The 14,166-nt window shown below is 37.8% G+C and overlaps 1 non-coding gene across 1 annotated transcript; it reads right to left on the bottom strand.

Annotated features, from left to right (window-relative positions):
- Positions 1-12,357: 12,357 nt before the first annotated feature.
- Positions 12,358-12,462, bottom strand: LOC144454917 (U6 spliceosomal RNA). Its single transcript, XR_013483465.1, has one exon. It is a non-coding gene; the product is annotated as a U6 spliceosomal RNA (small nuclear RNA).
- Positions 12,463-14,166: the final 1,704 nt, after the last annotated feature.

Genomic DNA, 14,166 nt, shown 5'->3' on the forward strand with positions numbered 1-14,166 from the left:
TTCTATCTATTGCCATGATTTACGTCTACATATTGATAATTCCTTCCCCTGACTCCGTACACCAAATTGACTGATTTAGCATTATCATTGGAATTTCTGTCCTGCAGCCACTTAATTGTATTGCTGGCGTTTTAATTCAGTGTGTCTAAAGCAAAACTCCTCATCTTTAGTTTCAGATCCACTTCTCAAAGAAAAAAAGTAAGAAGAACAAAAGCCCAAACCATAAAAAACTAACAATCCCTCATCAAAGCAAAACAAACAAAAAAACCAGAATACTCTTTACACTTTTTCCATTTCTTTCATCAATAAACCTGTTCTTCCTATCCTCCAGTTTTAAAATGTTGGTGTTATATTGAATTTCTCCCTCCCTTTCATACCCTGCTGTCGTTCAGGTAGTAATTAAGTCCTTTTCTGGTCTTCCTTTGCACTGTCTCTAGGATGCATCTCCTCCTATTAATTTCCACAGTGACCACTCCAGTTCAGTCCCTCATTCCTTATACTTTGCTTACTTCAAGAGCTTTCTTAAAGTAATTTCCCTTGAAGTAAGACTTCTCACCATGTTCTATCCTGATTAGTAGGGCTAGATTAATCTTTCTAAACACTGATTTTGTCATGTTATCCTTATTTGAGAATCTAAATGGCTAATTTAGGATTCAGTCCAAGTTCTTTAGTCTTGTATCAAAGCTTTCTATAAAAAGGTCACACCTTGTCCAAATTAATTGTTCCTTCCTCCCTAGTATTGCCCATCTGTTGGCTCTTCCTTCACTGGCATTTTCTTCTGGCACATGCATTCACTATTACCTACTCAATAAAGTCCAGACTCCAAGCTTAGCTTTCAAGGACCTCCACAATTTGAGAGTAACCTTTCTAGCCTTATCTCACAACTATAATACTTTAGACTAGTCATTCACTGTGATACCTATTTTGATTTTTGTTTTTATGTGTACCAGCATTATTTCTCCCTACTATAATATTTCTTGAAAGCAGGGATTATGAACACCCCCCCCCTTTCTATCTTCCTCAGTAATGAACATGGCACATTTACTAAGTCACTCAATAAATATTAGTTAAGTTAAATTGAATGATATGCATCCTATTTTTACCTTTACTCATATTTTTACCCTAAATGAAGTATGTTCCTTCCCTTATGCTAATCCAAATATTATATCTTTCAAAACCCAACCCAAGATTAATTTCCAAAAACCCTTCCTTACCTATACTTGTCCCACAATGATTTTTTCCTGACTCTGGATTCCAGATTATGTATATCATACACTCATTATACCTGTTCATGTATTGCCTTAGAATGCTTCTCTAGTTGTTTCATTCCTGTACTTCTTTATCTCCCTAGCAAGACTCTAAGTACCTCAAGGGAAAGTCTGTAGCTGTTCCTCAAATCCAGTCACCCAGCCTATTTTTAATAAATATTTATTAGATGAGTTTTTCCTTAGGGACTATAGAATACAGGAGGGCTAATTTTATAATGAAATGATCATCCACAATCCAGGGCCATTTTTCCTTTTCACATTATTCCATATTACTCCTTTTTGCACATTATATTGTCCTTCTTCTTGCTGTTTCATGCCTCCAGGCTTTTGCTCATGAGACTCCCCATGACTGACATTCCCTCTTTCTCCCTCTTCACTTTTTGAATCTCTATCCATCTTTTAAACCAGCAGTTTTCAAACTTTTTAGCCTCAGGATCCCTTTATACTCTTCAAAATTGTTGAGGACTCAAAATAGCTTTTGCCTATTTTGGTTATATGTCTCAATGTTTACCATATTAGAAATTAAAAAGAATAAACATATAGATTAATTCATTTAAATGACAATAAATCTACTGCACATCAACATAGAATACTTTTTATGAATATAATGATATTTTTCAAAACAAAGAAAAATTAGTGAGATGAATGAGAATATTTTACACATCATGGCAGATCTCTTTAATGTCTAGCTTAGTAGAATTAGTGTGTTTGATCATTTTTCAGTCATCTTTGATCCCATTTGGAGTTTTCTTGGCAAAGATACTTAAATGGTTTGCCATCTCCTTCTCCAGCTCATTTTACAGATGAGGAAACTGAGGCAAACAGAGTTAAGTAACTTGTCCCGAGTCACACAGCTAGGAAGTGTCTGAGGCCAGATTTGAACTCATGAAAATAAGTCCTCCAGGGGCAGCTAGGTGGTGCAGTGGATAGAGCACCGGCCCTGAAGTCAGGAGGACCTGAGTTCAAATGCGGCCTCAGACCGAACACTTGACATTTCCTAGCTGTGTGACCCTGGGCAAGTCACTTAACCCCAATTGCCTAAAAGCAAAAAAAAAAAAAAAAAGAATAGAAAAGAAGTCCTCCTGACTTAAGCCCAGCACTCTAGGCATTGTGCTACCTGCCCCTAATAGAAAATAGCTGAATTCTAAGATCTGCTTCTAAAATCAATATATTGCATTTTTTTCTGGTTAAAATATGTCAAGGAAATCTGACTTCATACAGATATGTAATTGGAAAAGGGAGGAGTATGTTAATAGGTAAATGATATCTCAGTAATTTTATGTAAATAGTTTTGACCTGGAGTACCAAGCCTTGATCTTCATGGGTTTTCAAATGATACTCCGAAACAAATACAAATGTGGCTTTCTCCATTAAGCTTTCCCTAACTGAGCTGTCAATGACCTTATCCCTTAAACCTCACATTTCCCTTATTTTATCGCTAATGCACTTAAAGTTGATAGAGGGTTAGACTAGTAATCAGTCAGACATGAATTGAAATTATGTCCCTGAACAAGTTATTTAACCTCTGTCTACCTCAGTTTCCTCACCTGTAAAATGAAGATGGTATGAGTGTCTATTTCCTAGGGTTATTGTGATAAAATGAGATATTTGTAAAATTCCTTGCACACCTTGCAGTGTTACATGAATGCAAGTTATTATTATTGTTACTGTTATTATTACCACATGATATTGTCTATTAGCTATCTCAAGATGTGTCTCATCTTGATAATTATCTCGAATGTTCCATGAGAACAGAGACTGTACTTAATCTAATTTAGATTCCCCACCAGTGCCTAAAACAATGCTCTGCATACAGTTGTTCATTAATAAATATTTGGTGAATATTGTTGAATTAAATCTTTCAGTACCAAAGTACACTGTGTAATTTACAGTTATGATAGGGGATAAATCTTGACATCTAGAGAGAAAAATATGAAAGTTATTACGTAAGTCTGGGGATACAAACAGAAGGTCACTACTAATCTTATTCAAGAACCAAGGGATTCTACTTACTTCCTCTTCTACCATTCCTTCAAAAAGCCATGCTCTTTAGGGTTTGAAGGGGGAAAAAAAGATTGTTGATATGGAGTTGTATCCCTTATCTCCAACTGATATTTCTTAGCTCTCTTTTTATTTAATTATTTATTTATTTAGTTTTAGTTTTCAACATTCACTTCCAAAAGGTTCTGAGTTCCAAATTTTCTCCTGATCTTATCCCCCCCACCACAAGATGGAATGCATTCTGTATACCCCTTCCCCTAATCTGTTCTCCTTTCTATCTCTCCCCCTTTCTCTTATCCCCTTCCCCTTCTTTTTCCTGTAGGGCAGTACAGATGAATGTACCCTATTCTTGGTATTTATTGCCCAGTTGCATGTGAAAACAATTTTTAACATGTGTTTTTAAAACTTTGGGTTCCAAATTTTCTCCCTTCCTCTGTCCCCACCCACCTTCATTGAAAAGGCAAGCAACTTCATATAGGATATACTTGTGTAGTCAGGCAAAACACTTCCACAGTAGTCATGTTGTGAAAAACGAACTATATTTCACTTCATCCTATCCCACCCCCCACTTATTCTATTCTCTCTTTTGACCCTGTCCCTCCTCAGAAGTGTTTGCTTCTGATTACCCCCTCCCCCAATCTGCCCTCCTCTCTATCATCCTCCTACTCTCTTGTCCCCTTCCCCCCCTATTTTCCTGTAGAGTAAGATAGATTTCCACACCAATTGAGTGTGTTTGGTGTTCCCTCCTTAACCCAACTCCTATGAGAATAAGATTCACTCATTCCCTCCCACCTTCCCCCCATTTCCCCTCCACTGTAAAAGCCTTTTCTTGTCTGTTTCATGTGAGATAATTTACCTCATTTTACCTCTCTATAAGTCCTTCTCCTAGTATAATCCTCTCTCACCCCTTAATTTTATTCTCCAGATATCACCTCATTCATCTTCAACTCACCCTGTGCCATCTATCTATCTATCTATCTATCTATCTATCTATCTATCTATCTATCTATCTATCTATCTATCTATCTACCTATTTATCTACCTATCTATCTACATATTTTTCCCTTCAACTACCTTAATATTGACAAAGGACTCATGAGTTACAAATATCGTCTTTCCATGAAGGAATGTAAACAGTTCAACCTTAATAAGTCTCTTATGATTTCTCTTTCCTGTTTACCTCTTCATGCTCCATTTGAGCCTTATAGCTGAAAGTGAAATTTTCTATTCAACGCTGGTCTTTTCATCAAAAAATGCATGAAAGTCCCCTATTTTACTGAATGACAATTTCCCCCCTGAAGGATTATACTCAGTTTGGCTGGGTAGGTGATTCTTGGTTGTAATCCTATCTCCTTTACCCTCTGGAATATTATATTCCATGCCCTGCAGTCCCTTAATGTAGAAGCTGCTGAATTGTATGTTATCCTGATTGTGTTTCCACCATACTTGAACTGTTTCTTTCTGGCTGCTTGCAACATTTTCTCCTTGATCTGGGAATTCTGGAATTTGGTTATGATATTCCGGGGAGTTTTCCTTTGGGGATCTCCTTCAGGAGGTGATTGGTGGATTCTTTCAATTTCTATTTTACCCTCTGGTTCTAAAGTATCAGGGCAGTTTTCCTTGATAATTTCTTGAAAGATGATGTCTAGGCTTTTTTTTTTTTTGATCATGGCTTTCAGATAGTCCAATAATTTTTAAATTCTCTTTCCTGGATTTATTTTCCAGGTCAGTTGTTTTTCCAATGAGATATTTCACATTGTTTTCTATTTTTTTTCATTGTTTTGGATTTGTTTTACACTGTCTTGATTTCTCATAAAGTCACTAGCTTCCAATTGCTCCGTTCTAATTTTTAAGGAAGTATTTTCTTTAGTAAGCATTTGGACTTCCTTTTCCATTTGGCCAATTTTGCTTTTTAAGGCATTCTTCTCCTCTTTGACTTTTTGGACTTCTCTTGCCATTTGGGTTAGGCTTTTTTTTGTTTGTTTGTCTGTTTTTTTCTTTTGGATAGGCAATGGGGGTTAAATGACTTGTCCAGGTTCACACAGCTAGTAAGTGTTATATGTCTGAATCCAGATTTGAACTCAGGTCCTCCTGAATCCAGGGCCAGTACTCTATCCACTGCACCACCTAGCTGCCCCAAAAGGCTTTCATTTATGTCTTTTTTTTTAAGGCAATTGGGGTTAAGTGACTTGCCCAGGGTCATACAGCTAGTAAGTGTCAAGTATTTGGTCTGAGGCTGGATTTGAACTCAGGTCCTCCTGAATCCAGGGCCAGTGCTCTATACAGTGTGCCACCTAGCTGCCACCTCAGGCTCTTTTTTAAGGTGTTATTTTCTTCAGTACTTTTTTGGGTCTCCTTTAGCAAGCTGTTGACTTGTTTTTCATGATTTTCTTGCATTAATCTCATTTCTCTCCCAAGTTTTTCCTCTACTTCTCTTACTTGTTTCTCAAACTCCTTTTTGAGCTCTTCCACAGCCTGGGACTGATTCATATTTTTCTTGGAGGCTTTGGATGTAGGAACTTTGACTTTGTTGTCTTCTTCTGGCTGTATGTTTTGATCTTCTTTGCACCCAAAGAAAGATTCTATGACTTGACTTTTTTGTTGCAGTTTGCTCATATTTCCAGCCAATTACTTAACTTTTAAACTCTTTGTTAATGTAGAGGACTGCTTCCAGTGTGGAGAATGTACTGTCCCAAGCTTCAGGGGTTCTGTGCAGTTGTTTCCAAGATACTTCTGGGGACCTGTAAATATTTAGTTCTTCCAAGTTGGTATGATAAGGGATGAGGTTGTTTTCTCCTTTCCTGGCCTGTGCTCTGATCTATGAATGACCACAAGCACTCTTTTCTGCCTTAGAACTGTGAGGAGGATATCCTGTCCACCACCACTAGAAGCTCCACCATGCCAGCACTCCTCCTCAACCCAGGGCCACCACCCACTACTGTGGCCCTGATCCAAGCCTGGGAAAAGCAAGAGAATCCTGCATCAGTAGAGAGATCCCTGTTATCCCCCTCTGATCAGCCACTCAATTCCTCCTCAGTCTGTGGACTGGAAGGTCCTAAAGCAGCCACCATTGAGGGGCCAATCTTGGGGACTGGGACTGGGACCATACTTCTCTCTCTCACTGCATTCACAGACTTTTCCCACTGACCTTCTAAGTTGTCTTTGGCATTTGTGGGTATGAAAGTCTGGAAACCACCACAGCTCCCCTGGATTCAGGCCTCTGAGGCCTGCTTTAGGTTCACTGAGGCCTGCCTTGCCTTCATGCCCACGCCGAACGGTGCTCCTCTACCAGATTGGTGCAGTATACCTTTTTGATCAACCATCCAATCAATCAACCAGTCTTGGGCTGTAAATTTGTTTCATTCTGTCTTTTTGTGGGTTCTGATGCTTTAGAATTTGTCCAGAGCCATTTTTTTAATAGGTATTTGGAGGGGTTTAAGGCAGAACTCAAGCAAGTCACTGCTTTTACTCCTCCATCTTGGCTCTGGCCTCCCCTCCCTTTTTTTTTAATCTACTCACTTTGGAATAAACTAGTAAAGGGTACTCTTGGTTTTTATTAACAGCCTTCATTCTACCCACTATCAATGCATTTTGGTACATTATCCCAATGCCTGCAGAAGAGCAGCCAAAGCTATAGAAACAAAGAATTGTCAGTTAAGTCTGCCAAGCTACCCTTTGAGATATAAAAGTGACCATTTTCCCAAGGCATTTGCAGATGCATTTATGAAGAATGTTGCACTGTTCTGTAGAACTGAGAATATAAGAAATGGATGATAAAAAGAGAGTGGAATGCACTTATATCCTTGGTGATGAATTATCTCTGTTTTTATAACAATAGATCAGGGAAGTGAATCCACCTAAATGAAACCTTGTACCCTGGTTGAATTAACTTGGCTACTGTTTTTTTTTTTTCCTAGTGGTCTTTTTTTTTTTTTTATATAAATTTATTTATTTTTAGTTTTCAACATTCACTTCCACAAGATTTTTGAGTTCCAAATTTTCACCCAACTCACCCCTCCCCCCACCCAAGATGGCATGCATTCTGAATAAACCCTTCCTCTAGTCTGCCCTTTCTTCTATCTCCCCCCTCCTCTCTTATCCCCTTCCCCTTCTATTTTCCTGTAGGGCAGATAGACTTTTGTACCCCATATCCTGTATTTCTTATTTCCCAGTTGCACATGAAAACTTTTCTTTAACCATGTGTTTTCAAAACTTTAGGTTTCAAATTTTGTCCCTTCCTCCCCCCACCCACCCTCATTGAAAAGGCAAGCAACTCAATATAGGTTATACATTTGCAGTTATGCAAAACACTTCCATAGCAGACATGTTGTGAAATACTAACTCTATTTCCCTTAATCCTATCCTACCCCCCCATTTATTCTATTCTTTCTTTTGACCCTGTCCCTCCTCAGAAGTATTTGCTTCTGATTACCCCTTTCCCAATCTGCCCTCCTCTCTATCATCCCCCTGCTCTCTTGTCCCCTTCCCCCCATTTTCCTGTAGGGCAAGACAGATTTCCATACCCAATTGAATGTGTATGTTATTCCCTCCTTAAGCCAAATCCTATGAGAATAAGATTCATTCATTTCCTCTCACCTTCCCCCGTTTCTCCTCCACTGTAAGAGCCTTTTCTTTTCTGTTTTTTTTTGTAAGATAATTTACCCCGTTCTGCCTCTTTCTTCTTCTTCTCCTGATATAATCTTCTCTCATCCCTCAATTTTATTCTCCAGATATGACCCCTTAATCTTCAACTCACCCTGTGCTCTCTATCTATCTGTCTATCTATCTGTCTATCTATCTATCTATCTATCTATCTATCTATCTATCTATCTATACATATATACATACATACAATTTTTACCCCTTCAACTACCCTAATACTGACAAAGGTCTCATGAGTTAGAAATATCATCTTTCCATGCAGGAATATGAACAGTTTAACTTTAATAAGTCTCTTATGATTTCTCTTTCCTGTTTACCTCTTCATGTTCCACTTGAGTCTTGTGTTTGAAAGTCAAATTTTCTATTCAGCTCTGGTCTTTTCATCAAGAATGGTTGAAAGTCCTCTATTTCACTGAATGACCATTTTCCCCCTGGAAGGATTATACTCAGTTTTTCTGGGTAGGTGATTCTTAGTTGTAATCCTATCTCCTTTGCCCTCTGGAATATTCTATTTCATGCCCTGTGATCTTTTAATGTAGAAGCTGCTAAATCTTGTGTTATCCTGATTGTGTGTCCACCACTTGAATTGTTTCTTTCTGGCAGCTTGTAATAGTTTCTCCTTCACCTGGGGACTCTGGAATTTGGCTACAATATTCCTAGGAGTTTTCCTTTGGGGATCTCTTGCAGGAGCAGATGGGTGGATTCTTTCAATTTCTATTTTGCCCTCTGGTTCTAAAATATCAGGGCAGTTTTCCTTGATAATTTCTTGAAAGATGATGTCTAAGCTTTTTTTTTTTTATCACAGCTTTCAGATAGTCCAATAATTTTTAAATTATTTCTCCTGGATCTATTTTCCAGGTCAGTTGTTTTTCCAATGAGATATTTCACATTATTTTCTAATTTTTCATCCTTTTGGATTTGTTTTACAATGTCTTGATTTCTCATAAAGTCACTAGTTTCCAATTGCTCTATTCTAATTTTTAAGGAAGTATTTTCTTCAGTAATCTTTTGGACTTCCTTTTCCGTTTGACCTATTTTTCTTTTTAGGGCATTCTTCTCCTCATTGGCTTTGTGGACTTCTTTTGCCATTTGGGTTAGGGTATTTTAAGGTATTATTTTCTTCAGTATTCTTTTGTGTCTCCTTTAGCAAGCTGTTGATTTGTTTTTCATAATTTTCTTGCATCACTCTCATTTTTCTTCCCAGTTTTTCCTCGACTTCCCTTACTTGCTTCTCAAAATCCCATTTGAGCTCTTCCATGGCCTGGGACTGATTCATATTTTTCTTGGAGGCTTTGGATGTAGGAGCTTTGACTTTGTTGCCTTCTTCTGGTTGTATGTTTTGATCTTCTTTTTACCAAAGTAAGATAATATAGTCTGACTCTTTGTGTGCTGCTTGCTCATGATCCCAGCAAATTACTTGAGTTTTAAACTCTTTGTTAAGGTAAGATTCTGCTTCCAATGTAGAGAATGTACTGTCCCAGGCTTTCGGGGGTTTATACAGCTGCTTTCAGAGATACTTGTAGGGACCTGTAAATTTTCAGTTCTTGCAAGGTGGTATGATAAGGGCGAGGTGTTCACTCCTTTCCTGGCCTGTGCTGTGGTCTATTAGTTACCACAAGCACTCCTTTCTGTCCTGGAACTGTGAAGAAGGTTTCCTTCACACTGCCACTATGAGCTCCAAAATGCTAGCACTCCTCCTGGCCCCAGGACCATCACCCAGTACTGTGACTCTGATCCAAGCCCAGGGAAAAGCAAGAGAGTACTGCACCAGCAGAGAGATCCCTGTAACACCCCTCTGATCAGCCACTCAATTCTCCCTCATTCTGTGGGCCAGAAGCTCGGGACACAGCCACTGCCCCAGCACCCGTGCTCTGCGCTCTGGAGCTGACTCTGTCCTAGCTCCTTTCTCAGTTGTTTTTTGTGTTTGTGGGTTGAGAAGTCTGGAAACCACCACAGCTGCCAGTGATTCAGTCCTCTGAGGCCTGCTCCAGGTTCGATGTGTCCTGCATGCCCACGCCAAACTGTGCTCCCCTCCCCGCTCATCATGATATACCTTTCTGATCAACCATCCAGGCTGTCTTGGGCTAGAAATTTGCATCACTCTGTCTTTTTGTGGGTTCTGTTGATTTAGAATTTGTTTAGAGCCATTTTTTATAGGTATTTGGAGGGTTTTGAGGGAGAGCTCAAGCAAGTCACTGCTTTCACTCTTCCATCTTTTTTCTAACTTGGCTACTGTTAAGTAGATACTTGGTTCTCCTTCAAAACAAGCCTGGATAGAAGAGAATAGTGGGGCCATGTTGTTTTCTTTTGTTCCTCTTAAGAGATGGAGATATTCTTCTCTGACATTAGATAGACTTAAGGTACTTATGTTGTTTAATTATCATCAGTCATAATTAGGATCATTTAGGGATGTATGTATGTTTGTGGGAGGAAGGGAGAGAGTGAGAGATAGATTGATATATATATATATATATATATATATATATATATATATAGAGAGAGAGAGAGAGAGAGAGAGAGAGAGAGAGAGAGAGAGAGACAGACAGAGACAGAGAGAGAGAGAGACAGAGACAGAGATTGAGAGAGCCGACATATGGAAAGAAGGTCCATCTTGTTTCTGGCTTGATCCCAAAAGGGAAGGACTAGAAGAAATGGGTGGAAGTGGAGGAAGGTAGAATTCAAGTTTTCAACTTGATATAGAGACACAAACTTCCTCACAATTACAAGTATCCAAAAGTGGTCTAAGCTTAGGTTCCTCCTTACTAGACATCATCAAGTGGATTTTTTTTTCATTTCTCCCAATTTGATTTAATTTATTACAACAAATAATCATCATGTGCAAAGACACCATTTTAAAGGTACAAAAATGAAAGATGACATAGCCCTTGTCGTTACAGACTTACAATCAACTGGGTATGAGGGTGGGTTACAATGGATACAAAGATAAGATAGAATGTTATAGGGGTCTAAAAGTCAATATAGCTAGGTATAGATTAATGTGAATGATGAATCCTGTGAAGGGGTCACATATACCCTATTTTAAAAAAAAATTATTTATTTTCCACTCATGGAACAAAACAAGCACTTTCATAACACAGTATAATAGGGGGCAACTAGGTGGCACAGTGGATAGAACACCAGCCCTGGATTCAGGAGGACCTGAGTTCAAATCTGGCCTCAGAAACATAACACTTACTAGCTGTGTGACCCTGGGCAAGTCACTTAACCCCATTGCCTAAAAAACAAAAACAAAAAACCAAAACATAACACACTACAATAAAAAGATGATTGCGCATGAAACTGCAAACCTACCATGTAAAACTTGCTATTTTCTCCAAATATACAATGAAGTCATCATGTAAATTTCCCCCCTTTTTTCCCCATTTATTTTCTTCTCTCCCTGCCCCTCCCAAGATGGCAATAGACACAAATACATACATACTTACATACATTCATACATACATTCATACATACATATATATACATGTTTGTATATAAAATTGTTTTCTATATACGTCTATTTATCAGTTCTTTTTCAGGATGCAGATAACATTTTCTTCATATGTCATTTATTTTTAATTTGTGTATGTATAATTGTCAAAATTACTAGGTTGTTCAAAGTTGTTCTTAAAAATAATACTGTTGTTACTGTATACAGTGTTCTCCTGGTTCTTCCCACTTAGCTCTTCATCATTTCTTGCAAGTCTTTTCGTACCCTTCTAAGTTCATCAAACTCATCATTTCTTTGTTTTTTAAAATTGTTCATTGACTTTAATGAACTGTCTGTGTTTAGAAGATGGAACAGATCATTAGAAAGGCTTCTGAAGACACATATAAATCCTAGCTTAAAATTACTAAGTGTCCATATTATGGAGGGCTCTGGTACAGGGAACTTGTTAGTAGATTCTGTATGAGGTTTGGAGTCAGGAAGACCTGGGTTCAAATTCCACCCCCAACAGTTGCTAGCTGTGTGACTCTGGGTCAGTCACTAACTTCCATTCACCTCAATGAACTAGTCCCTTAGATTTATCTAGTAGATTGCAGATTGGTTCTAAGAATCACCAGTGCTAATGAAATTACAGATCCTTTGCCCTTCTTAGCAACATTTGCCAAGTTTCTCCAAAATATGCCCTAGGCAGTCATGTGTTTTAAACAGCAAGCCACCATGAAAAACAGAATAAAGCTTAAAAAACCCCCTCTAAATTATACCATTAATGAATAGTGCCAGATCTTATATAAATGGATATTTCACACATGATGAAGACTATGTTACCAGTAGCTAAAGTTTCTAGATTTCTTGCTCTTTTGCAAGGGCCAAAGTTGTTGATACCAATATATAGGGTTGTGGTTGTCTCTTGTTAGGCACTGAATGTTGTAAGCCATATCGATAATCACAGCTGGAGTTTTAAATGAGATCTCCATACATAAAAATATGGAACACTTCATGAATTTGCATGGCATCCTTGTGCAGGGGCCATGCTAATCTTCTCCATATCATTCTAATTTTGATATGTGTGCAGCCAAAGTGAGCATAAGCTCATCATTTCTTATAGCATAATAGTATTCCATCACAACCATACACCATGACTTTTTCACTCATACTGTAATTGATGGGGATCCCTATAATTTCCAGTTCTTTGTTACCACAAATAGAACTGCCGTAACCATCCCTTCACATTCAAAATTATAATTACTATTTGTGAATTTCCCTCCATCTTATTTTTACCGTTTTCTTTCTCAGCCTCTTTTTTTACTCTATCCTTGTTGCCTTATCTTCTCACCCACCCTCCCATCTCCCACTTAACCAACCCCTCAAAGAGTCCCCCCACACTCTTCTCTCACCTTTCAAAATCCCAATCTACACACCCCTCTAAAAGTACCTCCCCTACTCTGTCCCTCCAGCTTTGTCACATCTCTATGTTCAGAAGACTCTACACCCTTCTAGCTGTGCATTTTCCTCTTCAACCCAGATTAAAGTTCCAACATTACCAGCCCTCTATCCCCACCAGCATCCTCTGTATTAGTTCTATCTTCTGTGCCATGTTTTTATAATATAATTGCTCCCTTTTACCTTTTCCTACCCAACTTTCTTTTTTAGGATCACTCCCATCATACACAACTCAGCCCCAACCTTTCTTTCAAGCTGTCTTAGTAATGATGACAGTTTTAATAATGCTGACAACATTTTCATATATATGTATGTATTATATATATGTATATATATATGTATATGTGTGTATGTATATATGTGTATGTATGTATATAATAAGTAAACATTCTGACCTTAAGAATTTTGTATGACCACTTGTTAGGAGTGTAGTAGAAGTAATTCCTGCTTATGGATTGGATTAGATGGCTGATGTCAGTTCTGAGATGCTGTGATGCTGTGATAAATGTGAATACACAGAAGAAATAATGTGGGAAAAAGTATTGCAAAGAGATTTTGATTTTTTGGGAATCAAGAAAATGAACACTTAGTTTATTGACTTGGTATGTGGCATATTTTGGAGGCTCCTCTTTTAGTATGATTTACAGCAGTAATACTTATATAGGGACCAGGGATGTAGCTTCTCTCTCTCCTACATTTAAACAGGCCCAGAGAGGGCTCATTGTTGATGCTTTGATCAGCAGGTACTGATTGCCTTAATGACAACACTATTTTAGAAAACATTTTAAACACATTACATAGCAGATTATTCTATTTTTCTAATGGAGCTGTCCTTGAAGAACCATTATGCCATTCCTTTCAAATGTTTAATAAAGAACAGGATCATAATGATCATGTTTGAGAATAGATTTTATGTGGCTGGGAATTGCTGTGTAGTAATCTTCCATTAAGCCATCAGGATGCTAAATATACATACATATATATATATACATATATATATATATATATATACATATATATATATATATACATATATGTATATATATATACATATATATATATATATATACATATATATATATATATTTTAGCGAAATAGAGTTGAGGGCTTCATTATATTGATCTAATTAGCGTTCTCTTGAGACTACATAGAAATACATTTTAGAAATACATGACCTTTCTCCTCATCATCATTAAAGATTTCTTGTTTATCATTCACCTCTTCTTGGCACTGTGACAAGCACAAGGAGCAGTAGCCAGTTACTAGCCTTCATGAGCTTCCATTGTTTAACAGGCCACATTGGTGCAAATGGTCCCTGGGTAAGTTACTGTGGAACCCTGGGAGTT

This window comes from Phascolarctos cinereus, unplaced genomic scaffold (assembly GCF_003287225.1).
Source record: "Phascolarctos cinereus isolate Bilbo 61053 unplaced genomic scaffold, phaCin_HiC Scaffold_7;HRSCAF=346, whole genome shotgun sequence".
Classification (NCBI taxonomy): domain Eukaryota; kingdom Metazoa; phylum Chordata; class Mammalia; order Diprotodontia; family Phascolarctidae; genus Phascolarctos; species Phascolarctos cinereus.